Source organism: Nymphalis io, chromosome 2 (genome assembly GCF_905147045.1).
Source record: "Nymphalis io chromosome 2, ilAglIoxx1.1, whole genome shotgun sequence".
Taxonomy (NCBI): domain Eukaryota; kingdom Metazoa; phylum Arthropoda; class Insecta; order Lepidoptera; family Nymphalidae; genus Nymphalis; species Nymphalis io.
The window spans coordinates 13,231,156-13,244,899 of NC_065889.1; the positions used below are offsets into that span (position 1 = coordinate 13,231,156).

General features: G+C 36.7%; 1 non-coding gene across 1 annotated transcript; it reads right to left on the bottom strand.

The window, feature by feature from the left end:
- Positions 1 to 12,082: 12,082 nt before the first annotated feature.
- On the bottom strand, positions 12,083 to 12,155 carry Trnav-cac (transfer RNA valine (anticodon CAC)). The gene has a single exon. It is a non-coding gene; the product is annotated as a tRNA-Val (tRNA).
- Positions 12,156 to 13,744: the final 1,589 nt, after the last annotated feature.

Consider the following 13,744-nt stretch of genomic DNA (forward strand, 5'->3'; position numbering starts at 1 on the left):
GCGACGGTTTACGTGCACAATCCGATTAGTGTGATTGTGTGATTTTGTTGCAAAAATATATTTTTGCATTACGGTGTTTCGTCTTCAAGCCAAATGAGTCAAGTACGCTGACAAGATTTATTCTGCGTTTTTATTACAGTAATATTGCGTGCATTAGTGTATCTGCGCGAAATGTTTTTATGTTATGTATGTACTTTAGTATGTAGCCAAGCCAACATAATATTTAAATATATATTTAAATATACATATCATTAATATTCTCTTATACCATTTTTTTCTTGATGGACAAGTACTGAGTCGTCACACGTCTTTTCGGGTGCTGTTACGCTAACGTACCGGTAGGCCCATCTCTGGTGGACTTCAATTCCTAAGAGAGTTCTCGGGGTATTTATTATAGACCGACCCGACGACACTTAAAGCAAGGGGCAAATAGCGCCCACGACTTCTCTAATGCCTCAAGTAATTTATATTGGTTTCGTGTCAGATTTTTTTTTTATATGCGCCGGGATGGCAAATGACTCTACTCCACCTAATGGTAAGTGGTAGTAGAGTCCAAACGCGACGACAGCCAGTACAGTCGGGAAGAATATTCTGTACTAGCCGTCCCCGCCTTGCCGGCCCGCAAGATGCCTCTTCACGCCTCGTTTGAAGGAACCCGGGTTGTAAGAGGAGGGGAACACGTGAGCTGGTAAGAAATTCCATTTTTTGGTAGTGCGACAAAGAAAGGAGTTGCCAAATTTCTTTGTGCGCGATGGAATTGATGTCACAGTTAGGCGGTGACATCAAGAACCAGCTCGCGTGGGCTTAAGAAGGAAGGGGGAAGCAGGAATTAGAGAGAATAATTATAACGTATTTTAAATTTAAGACCTTTTAGATCCTTATTTAAACGTTAATCCATCCATTGTTTTCACGATAGCTTCTAAATAAAATTAACAAAAGCAAATAATATATTGAATCAAACAAAACTTACATTGTAACACGATACGCAATTGGAATTACTTAATTAAATTGTTCAAATAGTAGTTTATTTCGACGATCAATTTAAACTAGACGATTCCATTTAACCGTGGCTTAATCTCAATGAGTGCTTCTCTAATAAATTCTGAAAAGAAATTTATTTAATCTGTAAAAAATAACTAGCTAACATTTTAATCTTTTCCCTTTGGTGAAATTGGTTAAATATAGCGGCGAAATGTGGGTGTATTTAAATATTACTTAAAGCTATGGAAAATAAATGTAGTATTTTATCAATATGTTGTTATCTTATATTTTACTTAATACTATATCACAATAAGCCAATATCCCGTACAATTTTCTTGAGCATATTAACAACATGAACATAAAATTAAAAAGAATGAACGTTTTCTCGCAGAGTAAGTAATGAATAAGAGGACCAGCCTAGCAACACCGGCTCAAAGAATTACCAGTGAAGCTCTATCGATGAATACCAACAGAAATTCAATACAGCTAATAAAATTATTTACATACCAAATTATAATTAAGACCTTTATGTAATTCTTCTTAGTTAATTGAAATGACGACAAGAATAAAAACGGAAGTATTTTTAACGTTAATTACAACGTAGCAAACTTTTCAAACAGCGAAGTTGCTTCTAACAAAGTCGATGAAAAAATAAATGATAGGATACTTTGATTAAAATTGCCGAGGAAGTTGTACTTGACAGAAAAAAAAGACGAATAGATTTCATTTAAAATACTGCTGTAGTTTAAGGAGTGAAATGTTTAATCGTCGTTATTTATTTGGACTCAGAGGTGAAAGAAAACATTGACAGGATTACTTGATGGCAAGTCATAGTGCAAACCTACTGGATACGTACGACACACTAAGAAATAATCAAAACTCAAAAACTATATTCAACATAGAAACACTACAGTGTATTATTTATGGTCTTAATCTACCACAGTTTCCAAATGTAAGAGATCAGATATAATAAGAACTTCCTAAAAGAAATTCTACCTCCAAAAGCAATACTCAGTTTATGTAATTATTGTGTTCCGCTTTCAAAGGTGTTTGAGTCAGTGTAACTATGTAATATAACATCTTAGTCCTCAAGGCTGGTGGTAAATTGGCGATGTATGGGGTTGGTTCATATTTATTATAATACTAATATCTATGGGCGGTTGTGAACACTCACCGTCAGGCGGCCCATTTGGCTACCTATTTTCAATAAACTAAATAAAATAAAAATAGGATGTACGTGTATTTAAAAAAGCACTAAAGCAGCGTGTTGGAATACCCAAATATTCTGCCTACGAGAAAAATCTTCGTCTACCAATGAAATATTTACAGGCTCTTTTATTTCATATATCTACTTTTCACAAGATGTAAGTGTGTACTATTAAAAAAATCTATTTGTAAACAAATTTCGAATATTTTTGGGCGACATGAGAGAAAAAGTTAAAGGTTAAAGAAGAGTGCAACACTTCTGCATGTGACGTTCAAGCGTAATGATTAATATATCCGATAAAGGATTGTGATGTTAGAAACTTGGCAGAGATTACATGTTGACTAAATACTCAGAAAATTTCAAGGAATGTCTAAGTATTCTGAAGCGGTCTTTTATTGTAGAAAGTATTTGCACTAGTAAATAATAAAAATATTTTATCAATCAGTTAGGAAATCGTTTGTTTAATTTTAAAAATATTTTGTCCAAAAACAAAATTAAAAAAGAAGATACAGTACGTCCCATCCGGAAAATAAGGATTTCATCTTCTAAGGATCTTTTGCAAATGAATCACATAAAACAAATTTGTTGGCTCAAAGCGTAGCGTTGACAAAACATACATAAAGTTAGAAAAGACTTTATAACTGATGCATTAATCATCCCACTAATAGATAGTGATGACGTATACAAGTGTGAAATGTCAGCACCGAATTGGGGTTAATGGCCTACGGATCACGTCTTAATAGCAAAACGCCAATTAGCGACAGTGATGCGTTTTCGTCTGCATCTTAAAATAAACTTTGATGCAACCCACCAAAATCTAAATTTCCTTGATAAAGGATCGGTTAAGCTGAATGTAACGTTCATTATTATAGCACTCATGGAATATAAGCTTTGTGTATTAGGCATAAAGTTGATATTTGCTTGTTGTATGAGGTGTAAATAAATAGTGCTTTACTAGTCGAGGAATCCAGTGTTTGAGATAGTGAAGCAATGTATAAGCAGTGCAGAGGGGATGGATAATGTGAATAAGTGGTGTTATACATCTCTAAAGAGCCATTGCGGTTGGTTCTTAATGTAGCTCTTTACTTTTCTAATAGATGTACTTTTTAATTATTTTTATACCATTCATGCGTAAGGAAAATTAATGTTACTTACAAATTATATTAGTATTTTAATCATTGCGATTTAATAAAAATTTAATTATATTTTTTTAGTTAAGCATTAAATTTGAAACCTTAATCTTAAGCTTTAAGTTATTTACAATTAGAAGCTTATTTTAAACAGAAAACATAATTAAATGGCTTTAAAAAAGAAAAGGCTTTAAAGATGGTGGTGGTTATATTGGTGGTAGGGCTTAATACAAACTCGTCTGAGTAGGTACCACCTACTCATCAGATATTCTACCGCAAAACAGCAGTACTTGGTATTGTTGTGTTGCGGTTTGAAGGGTGAGTGAGCCGGTATAATTGAAGGCACAAAGCACAGCTTAGTTTCCAAGGTTGGTGGCGCATTGGCGATGTAAGCGATGGCTTGTATTTCTTAGAATGCCAATGTCTATGAGCGGTGGTGACCACTTGCCATCAGGTGGCCTATATGCTCGTCCGCTCACCTATTCATATTATATAAAAACGCTCACTATTATATAAAAAAAGGTTTATAGCTAATTCCAAGACGCTATTCTGACTCGGTATATATACATGGTTCGAATCTCAAATGTCTTTATATTAGCTTTAATATTCATACGTTCTAATTTTATAACAATCATCTAAAATAACCAAAACTAACCTCTTTGTAGTATAATATTTATTTTTAAAAAAATATATAATGCCTCAATCGTTTATTTGTTCATAAAATATAAATATTTTCAAACTTACTCGGTAATCTGACGATCTTTCTTAAAGTTTGAAGCACCATAATTACATTTAATTGGAAAATCGAACTGTGTTTTGTTTCCGTTCAGTTATAAAGCGGATAATTTTTGTTTTTCTTTGTTTTCTATCCGCTGCCCATAAATTGTGTTGTTTTCGACAGTAATGTGATACTAAATAAATTACTAACAAAAGATAAATATTACAAATACAACACCATCATACCCTTTGTATGACGTATAGAATTACAATTTAAAAAAGTAATTGTTATGTAGAGAGTGATTGTAATGTTTTTATATCAACAGTCTTTAGATGAATAAGAAGTCGACTTTAACAGAAGCTTACTCCTCTCTAAACTCTTATGAATCCAGTTACGATAAATAATTTAACAGGCGACGCCTATTGCGGCGGAGAGAGAAGGTGCGCGTAGCACCTCATTCTTCTCCCCGGTCTTATTCGGCGGAGCAGGTTTACAGCAGCGTCCTCTTCCCGCTCCCGCTCCGCGGTATCCTTCTGCGACATCACATTTTCACAGAAGGAGACCATTTCCGACCAGCACTCCTCGCTTCCGAGCATCGCGTTGATGATGCTCGGCAAGGAGAGGTCTCCACCGACAACTGCCGCCAGGGAATGCCTCTGGGGCTCCCACGCGGCACACTCCGTCAGGTTGTGTTGCGCCATGTCGATTGGCGCACCACACTCGTGGCAGGAAGGTGACATTTTCCGCTGTACTATCTTGTGCAGGTACTTACCGAAGCAGCCGTGTCCGGTAAGTACCTGCCTTAACCTAAACGAGAGCATGCCTCGTTTTCTTTTGACCCAGCGACTCAAGTGGGGACGTACCGCCTCCACTGTCGCCAGGCCCGCTGTGGGGGACCCCAGATCCTCCTCCCATCGCGCTATCAGGGCTTGCTGGGCTACAGCCCTGATCCGCCTGAAATCCGCTGACCCTGGACGGTCGCCGCGGTCTCTCGCCTCGGCCCGGAAGTGGTACACATCTGCGAGCACTTCCGCCTGGAGTTCCCAGGGCGGATCGCCCGCGAGGAGCGTCGCCGCTGTCCAAGACACCGTACGATACCCTCTTATCACTCTTACCGCTATGACCTTCCGCGGCCTCCGTAAGAGGGCCCGGTTGTGAGCAGTGAGCGCATCGACCCATATCAGGGCACCGTACAATGCTATCGACCTCACTACGCCGGCATAGAGGCGCCGACATAGCGATCCCGGTCCTCCCACGTTGGGTAGGAGGCGACCCAAGGCGGCAGCTGTGTTGACGAGCTTCGGGCCGAGTTACACGTGGGTGTGAGTTGAGTGCTAATATTGTTATTATAATTCATCTCGTGCTTTACGGTGAAGGAAAACATAGTGAGTCTAATGTCACCGAAATTCTGCCACATGTGTATTCCCCTAACCCGTTCGTTTTGTAATATGTAGCGACGTTGTGATACCATAAGAAAAAAATACTAATTATTATAAAGAGACTGGTAAGTAAATATTTATTCCTTTTTATTCTTTCAAAAACGTTCAGACTAAATACTCAGTTTCAACTTCTTTTAAAACGACGTTATGTTTTTGCGCATTTCAAAATAATTTATTTTTATTTTTCGATAATTTGTTTTTAATTATTAATTGTCTCGTTGATCTAGTAGCTAGTTTATATGGCTATTTAATTTTATATACAATACAATACCTGCATGTGGCCATACGATGCCTGACATCAAAATCAGACAACGTGATGTGCGTGCGGAGCTGCAATCACTTGATGTACGGAAAGCTAGCGGTCCCGATGGAATACCAGCCATAGGGCTGAAGAAGTGCGCAGCGGAGCTGTCTCCTGTGTTAACGCGCCTGTTCCAACTTTCTCTCTCTTCGGGATGTGTGCCGAAGGCTTGGAGAAGAGCTAATGTGCAAGCGGTTCCCAAAAAAGGGGATCAGTCTGACCCTGCAAATTATCGGCCAATAACTATCACCTCAGTACTTTGTAGGGTGATAGAACGGATTTTAAACAACCAACTGATCCATTACCTAGAAGATCACTGCATAATTAATGATCGTCAGTACGGGTTTCGACCAAAACGGTCCACAGGTGATCTTCTAGCGTACGTAACACACCTCTGGGGTGAAGCTATCGACAAGCATGGAGAATCGTTGGCTGTCAGCCTCGATATCTCCAAGGCTTTCGACAGGGTCTGGCACAGAAGTCTTCTCTCCAAGCTACCGGCATATGGTCTGCCTGCTCAGCTATGCACCTGGATTGCCAGCTTCCTACACAAGCGTAGCCTTCGTGTTTTAGTAGATGGTTGCGCTTCACAATTCTATGTAGTGAATGCTGGGGTCCCCCAGGGATCTGTGCTATCTCCCACACTCTTTCTTTTGCATATCAATGATATGCTCTCCCTTGGGAACATACATTGCTATGCAGATGATAGTACAGTGCATGGTGGATACCACGGACGCGCAGTGGCTGGGCGGGCGGAAACTGAGGAGAGGCGGGAGAATCTTGTCATTGAACTCGATAGGACGTTAGAGCTCATCGCCAAATGGGGCTCTGATAATCTTGTTGAGTTTAATGCCAAGAAAACACAGGTATGCGCTCTCACGGCGAAAAAGTCAACATTTTCCCCTCTTCCCTCCCTCTGTGGTACTCCGCTGGTGATGCAAAGCAAAATCGCCATGCTGGGGATTGACGTTCGCTGCGACCTTAGTCCAAGGGATTACATCGAGGCTGTTATAAAAACAGCTTCACGGAAACTCGGAGTTCTGAACAAGGTGCGGCGCTTTTTCACGCCTCAACAACTGTGCCTGCTGTACAAAACACAGGTACGGTCTTGCGTGGAATATTGCTCGCACCTTTGGGATGGCTCCGCTAAGTACCTACTTGAGGCCTTGGACCGGTTGCAGCGACGTGCCGTACGCATTATTGGCGACGTAAAGGTCACAAACACCCTTGAACCTTTACAATTGCGTCGTGAGGTAGCAGCACTGAGCGCTTTCTATCGACTGTATCACGGCGAGTGCTCTGAGGAATTATTCTCTCTAATCCCTGCTTCCCCCTTCCTTCTTAAGTCCACGCGAGCTGGTTCTCGATGTCACCGCCTAACTGTGACATCAATTCCATCGCGTACAAAGAAATTTGGCAACTCCTTTCTTTGTCGCACTTCCAAACAATGGAATTCCTTACCAGCTCACGTGTTCCCCTCCTCTTACAACCCGGGTTCCTTCAAACGAGGCGTGAAGAGGCATCTTGCGGGCCGGCAAGGCGAAGGCGGCTAGTGCAGAACGTTTTTCCCGTCTGTACTGGCCGTCGTCTCGTTTGGACTCTACTACCACTTACCATCAGGTGGAGTAGAGTCATTTGCCCTCCCGGCGAATATAAAAAAAAAAAATATATATATATATGGAAATCATTGCATTTGTCATCACGATGGCCCAGTGGTAAGAACGCGTGAATCTTAACCGATGATCGTGGGCTCGAACCCGGGCAAGCACCACTGAAGTTTTTCATGTGCTTAATTTCTGTTTATAATTCTTCTCGTTAGTTTCGGTGAAGGAAAACATCGTGAGGAAACCTGCATGTGTCTAATTTTACCGAAATTCTGCCATATGTATATTCCACCAACCCACATTGGAGCAGTCTGGTGGAATAAGCTCCAAACCAGGCTGTTACTGTATTAGGACATAATAACACTTTTATGAAAAATAAAAAAATAAAAGTAACATTATTAAATTCTAAGCACAAAATCAGCAACATAGATAAACCTAAACATTCATGTGGTAAACAAACAGTACACGCCGCATACGCCTACCTAGTAAATCAAAGGAATACTGCCTTCCACGTAGTCCACAACAGACCCGCATCTGTCGTACAAAAAGAGCTTAACTGCCTAGTGCTACGACTAGGCAGTTAAGCTCTTTTTGTCATAATATTTCGCTTATCCTTTTCTAAGTCAATGCCGTATCGATACACCAATCACTTACGATTCGCCGCACCCATTTTCAATTATAAGATTTGTATTAAAACAATTACAATTTTCATGTATTTTTAATGGTATTGGAAGTAGGTTTTTGTATCAAAAAAAGTTTGACAAGTAAATACATTTAACTGAAAATTAACAATCACATAGTTTAATCATGAGATCAATTAACTATTAAATAACTTTAAAATTAAATGACATAACATATAAAACCTACAATCGATTTTAGTTCTTACTTACTATAATTTTAATCAGATTTTTGTATAACGTTTTAAAGTAAAATCGAACAATCTAGTTAAATATGTTAGTTTTCATTTACAAGTAAAACACTCTGTGAATTCCGTGAACAATTCTATTTAACTTCACCAATAGCTGTTCTCCCTTAATCCAGAAACGCAATTTATCTCTACACTGTTTAGGCAACGTACCGGAACGTGACAGGGTCGAGTTGGATAACGTTTAGTGGGTCAGAAGTATCGTTGTTATGTGTTCCAATAAATATTAAATACATTTTCATAATTACTTTATTTATACTAATATTATAAAGGTGAAAGTTTTTTTTAATGGAACCTATTATCTGGATATGCCAATAATAAATATATAAATAAAAACAATAGAAAGTACATAGATATAGGGAGCCACCCAGTAATGTAAAATGCGGATTAAACCGCGTGGAATAACTATTTCTTTTATAAAAATAATAACAGTTTTGAAACCCATATAAGGTTCATAATAATATTATTATTAGCTTTTCCAGTTTAAGTTTTTAACATGTTGCAATGTGATTTGGACGCATTTGCTTCATACTGGTAATTATATTTTTCCCGAATATTTCAAGATTTCCTCGCCATATTGTTCGTCCGACCCATGTTAGCTAAAGCGATCACTCTCAATGAAAGCTAATCAACTTGGATGAAAATTTGACAAAATTGAAGAGAGCCAGATCTCTAAGAACTCACAACATCGATACGTGCTTTTCAATGTACTGGAGTGTATACACTGCGAACTTCAAAACTCCGGGTTGTTTTTAAGAATTTCTTGGTAGAAAAACTGAATAAGTTTATATTGGCTGATCCGAGACTTCAACGGTGGCCCATATGCTCGTCTGCCTTCCTATTTTATAAAAAAAAAAAAAACTAAATAATTCGAATGAATCAACAATCGTGGCTAAAATTCATGATACCATTTACAACTGTTTACGCATTATCTTTTTTGACCTAAACTTCTTCGAGAATATGAAAATACAATTTCAGTATGTAATTTAAGTAGACAATTTCATTATGTAACATTTAAATGAAACGATTATGATGTAATAGATTTCAACCCTTTGGTTATAATATGTTGTTTAGTTTTTTTTGCTTATTTTAGAACAACGATATAATTTGCTAAACTTAAAAAAGTGGAAAACTCTCGCTCGATCTCGTCCAGCTGAAATTTAAAACTGAGATTTAAAAAAATAAATAAAAACTTACTTTAAGTTATTTCATGTACTAAAGCTGTAGTAGATTGTTTTGTTACCAGCACTAGAAATGTAGAAATTTTTCCGCTCAATCGGTTGTGTGGAATTGGCTTAAAGTTCAGCTACAAGTTTACCCACACAATTAACGAAAAGATTTCAAAAAATGTTTCGAAAATTGTATTTATGTGATCAAAAAGTTGCAAGTAATAAATTAAGTATTATATTTTAACTTAATATATATTATTATTTTTGAGTTAGAATTTATGAACCTTTTCACGAGTCACATGAATCATTATGCTTTTAAATATATATATTTTAATTTAATTTTTTAATTTGCATCTCAAATTATATCTTCCAATTCTTATATGGTTTATATTTACGCTTTACATAATAATATATAATGCAATAACGAAATATATCATATATAAATTTCAACTAAATTCTCGTCAAGATTCGAAAATAGCGAGAAGTAAAAACAAGCAGTGTCAGATGGACAGAGAGAGACAGACACAAGAGTCTATAGGGATTTTGGCTATTCATTGGATGTAAAAATAGCTATTTTTTTATGTGTAAGGTCTTTACACTATTGTAATTATTATTTGTTCATATACATACATATTTAGATAACATTACTCCTCGAATGAGCGCTTCAGCTGTAATAAATTATATGCTTCGTATGAGTGTTGTTTGACATTTATTATAATATGAATACTATTTCTTCATTTTTGTCTTGTAATCGTTTTCATTTTTTATTTGCCAATTATAAAAACGCCATCATCAGATAATAAATGTCCACTGGTGGTCAAAACCTCTCACAAGAATTTTTTATCAAGTTTCTTAAAAACCCGCGATAAAATGTACTGACTAATTATTAATAGTACTAACGGAATCTTCTCTAAGCTAATTAAACGATAAAAATAAAGACAAAAGGTATTAAGTAATTGAAATCAATCTAAATTCAAAATCTTTTCCAACTTAATTCTATTTAACCGACGTAAGCTACTATTGGATAGTTTGATTTAAATTGCCATTGAAGTTGTGCTTGACAGTGAAAAAATCTAATTGAAAACATTCCACTGCAAAGAGCCAGAGCTCAAGTGCAGTTCTACTGAATAAAACTTTTAATTAACGCTTGCGATTTGCGGTGCAATTCCGCGCATTAAAATCAAACTATTTGGTTGTTTTGTGTGACCGCTTCAGCTACATATAGAGACAGTTTCGGAGATTTTATCGCAGTTGTTTGATAGTTTTATTCGTTGGTACAGTTTTCGGATAAATTAAAGAGATTTTAAAAATGAGATACTGTTTATTTAAAATGTTCGGTAGTAAGCTTCCAATTTTGAATTTTTCCTGAATATCCACGATTGTGACTTTAATAATGTGTCTATTTATATCGAATATGTACGGAAATTGCTATTGCTATTTTGTTAAATTAAAGTAGCTTACAATACAGGAAATCATACATTTATGTATATAGTCGTTGATGCCAAAACAGAAGCACGGCACCGAAACGATGTGGTCAGTGGTCTGCGGTTTGCATCTTAATATCCAGAACGCCAATTAGTGTTCATAATACCAAATGATACAAATTAAAAAGGACTTTAACGCAACACGATAAATGACAATTTTCCTTGATCGGTATTTAAGTAAAATATGACACTAATTTATAAAATGCATTGTGAAGCAGCAATTTCTACATTTTGCAATCGTAACATAAGTTTTTATATAGTAGTCACTTTTCGTTAAAATGAAATGGAAAACATAAAGATTGGTAATTCAGATAAAAAAAAAATATATATATAATAACAATGACCTCCTGAGCGATTTTAGCCATGGCGGTCACTCCAAATAGAGAATAATATCAAGACATATAAATTATAGTGCACAAGTGTGCGCGCAAACACTGATGCAGTCTCTATTACCGAGCTCTCATTATCCGATGGGACGGCAAACCGACACGACCGGGAAGACTTTAGGCGAAAGACGTTTGTCTTTTTTCATATTTATTTAATATGTTAAGCCAGATTACACTGGAGTTTTGTACGTTATATTAGTACTGTTTTATATTTTTTTTAATTAAAAAGTAACTGATGATGACAATGTCGTCCTGATCGGAAAGAGTTCAGGTGCAGGACTAACGGCTTTACGTGCTTTCCGAGGCATGGAAGATTACACACTTCCAACTTCCAGACTCAGGGCTGCTACTGAGAATTTTCTGATAGAAAAAAACCATTAAATTTTTATTGTTTATATTTTTTTAATTTATCTGAACCGTTCTGGGTTCTCGGGATTTGTGGCCTTATATCTAGTCACTCGAATAGCAAGGCAGTCCTTTAGCACTTAATGTAAGGGCGAATAGATCGATTGGCGATTGTTTATATCTAGCTATATATATTGTTTAAAAATGCACGGGATTAAATCCTTATTTAACCCCCAAGGCTTGGTGGGCAGCTAGTCATAAATACTTTTCAATTAACATTTGTGCTAGTGCCTTTTTTGTGGGTGCCAACAAAGGAAAGTAACTAGTGCAAACCACTTTTTTAACATTTTAACATATCGCTAAAAATAAAAAGGATGATCATTCCGATATTATTGTTTCCGCCCGGGATCGAACCGGGGACCTTGTGCGTGTGAAGCACACGTGATAACCGCTACACTACGGAAACGTTGCTTGGCATTGTGAAATACACGATGAGTACCGAGTCGCAAACATGGATGGGTTTTATACTTAATTTTTTCGTCTGTTTGTTAATTCATATTAACTTAATATGTTAAGCCAGAAGTCATCGGATTTTTATACGATATATAAGTACTATTTTATCTATGTTAAATTTAAAAGTAGCTGATGATGGTGAATCAGCCGAGGTGGCTCACTCCCCTTTACGCGTTCCAATCACTAGATTGGAACGCGTGAATCTTAACGGATGATCGTGGGTTCAAATCTGGGCAAGCACCACTGAATTTTCATGAGCTTAATTTGTGTTTATAATTCAACAATTGAGGGTGTTCTTGACGGTGAAGCAAAACATCGTGAGGAAAACTGCATGTTTCTAATTTCATTAAAATTTTACCAGATGTGTATTCTACCAACCCGCATTGGAGCAGCGTGGCGGAATAAGCTCCAAGCCAAAATAAAGTCTCATAAGGGAGAGGGGAGAGGAGGCCTTAGCCCAGCAGTTATGATGGTGATAATGATGATATCCTTCTGTCTGGAAAGTGTTCATGCGCAGGAATAACGGCTGTACATGTTTTCGAAGTTCTATACTCCGGGGTGAACCCAGGATCTTGAGGTCTGCGGCCTTATCTAGCCACTAGAATAACTAGGCAATCAACCAATATATTATATTCAGCATTAAGTTATTTAGCTTAGCTCAATCTAAGATTAGTCACTTGTATAGCGCTTAAAATCATCCTAGCAATGTAATGAGTGAACAATGATTAAATTCGCTGAAAGCTGGTTTTGTACGCCATCATGTTCGCAATAACGTTTAATTCGGGACCATCGCCCTAGGTGGATAATTTTACATTTCTCTAAGCCTTTTTAAAAAAATACCACTTATCAAATCTCCTCGCTTCTTAAAGGTATGATGGATTTTTTCACGATGTTTGCCAATGGGGGCTGAATTTTAACTGAAACATGCAGGTTTCATGACACTGGTTCTAAACAAATTTAATTAGTCAAATTATAATAGGTAATTAAGAAAATATGATAGAACAGATGGACATACAATCATAGCATAGCTTGGTGAAAGCATAACCTTTCTTTTGACTAACACCGCACCCGTGAAAAGACGATCAGCAGTATTTTTTAAAAAAAAATTATTTAGTATAAACTTATATGAGCACACGTTATCATCTTAATTCACATCTGTATCTGAGTTTATTCGTTTAAATTAACAAGTTAATTCGAATAAAGGCGAAACGAAATTGTTACTTTTAATTGAATTGCAGAGCTTTGTTCTGTCGCGATGGCTCATCGTGATAGCACTTAGTTAGTATGGGCTTTGTAAACGTCTTCTACTTTTAAGTACTTGGATGAGAAATATACGATCTACTCTTATACTCGTGACTTTGATGCAATCTGTGACATCTCTTATTTAATTTAAAGTAATTTAATTAAAAAAAAAATAGTATATTTTTTATTTTGATTTCGACTTTTTGGAATAATTTTGAATTGAAATCAAATCAATGAACAAAAGTCAAAAGATATAAATAGAACACAAATATAGAATTATTTTTAGGCAAGAAGCCATCA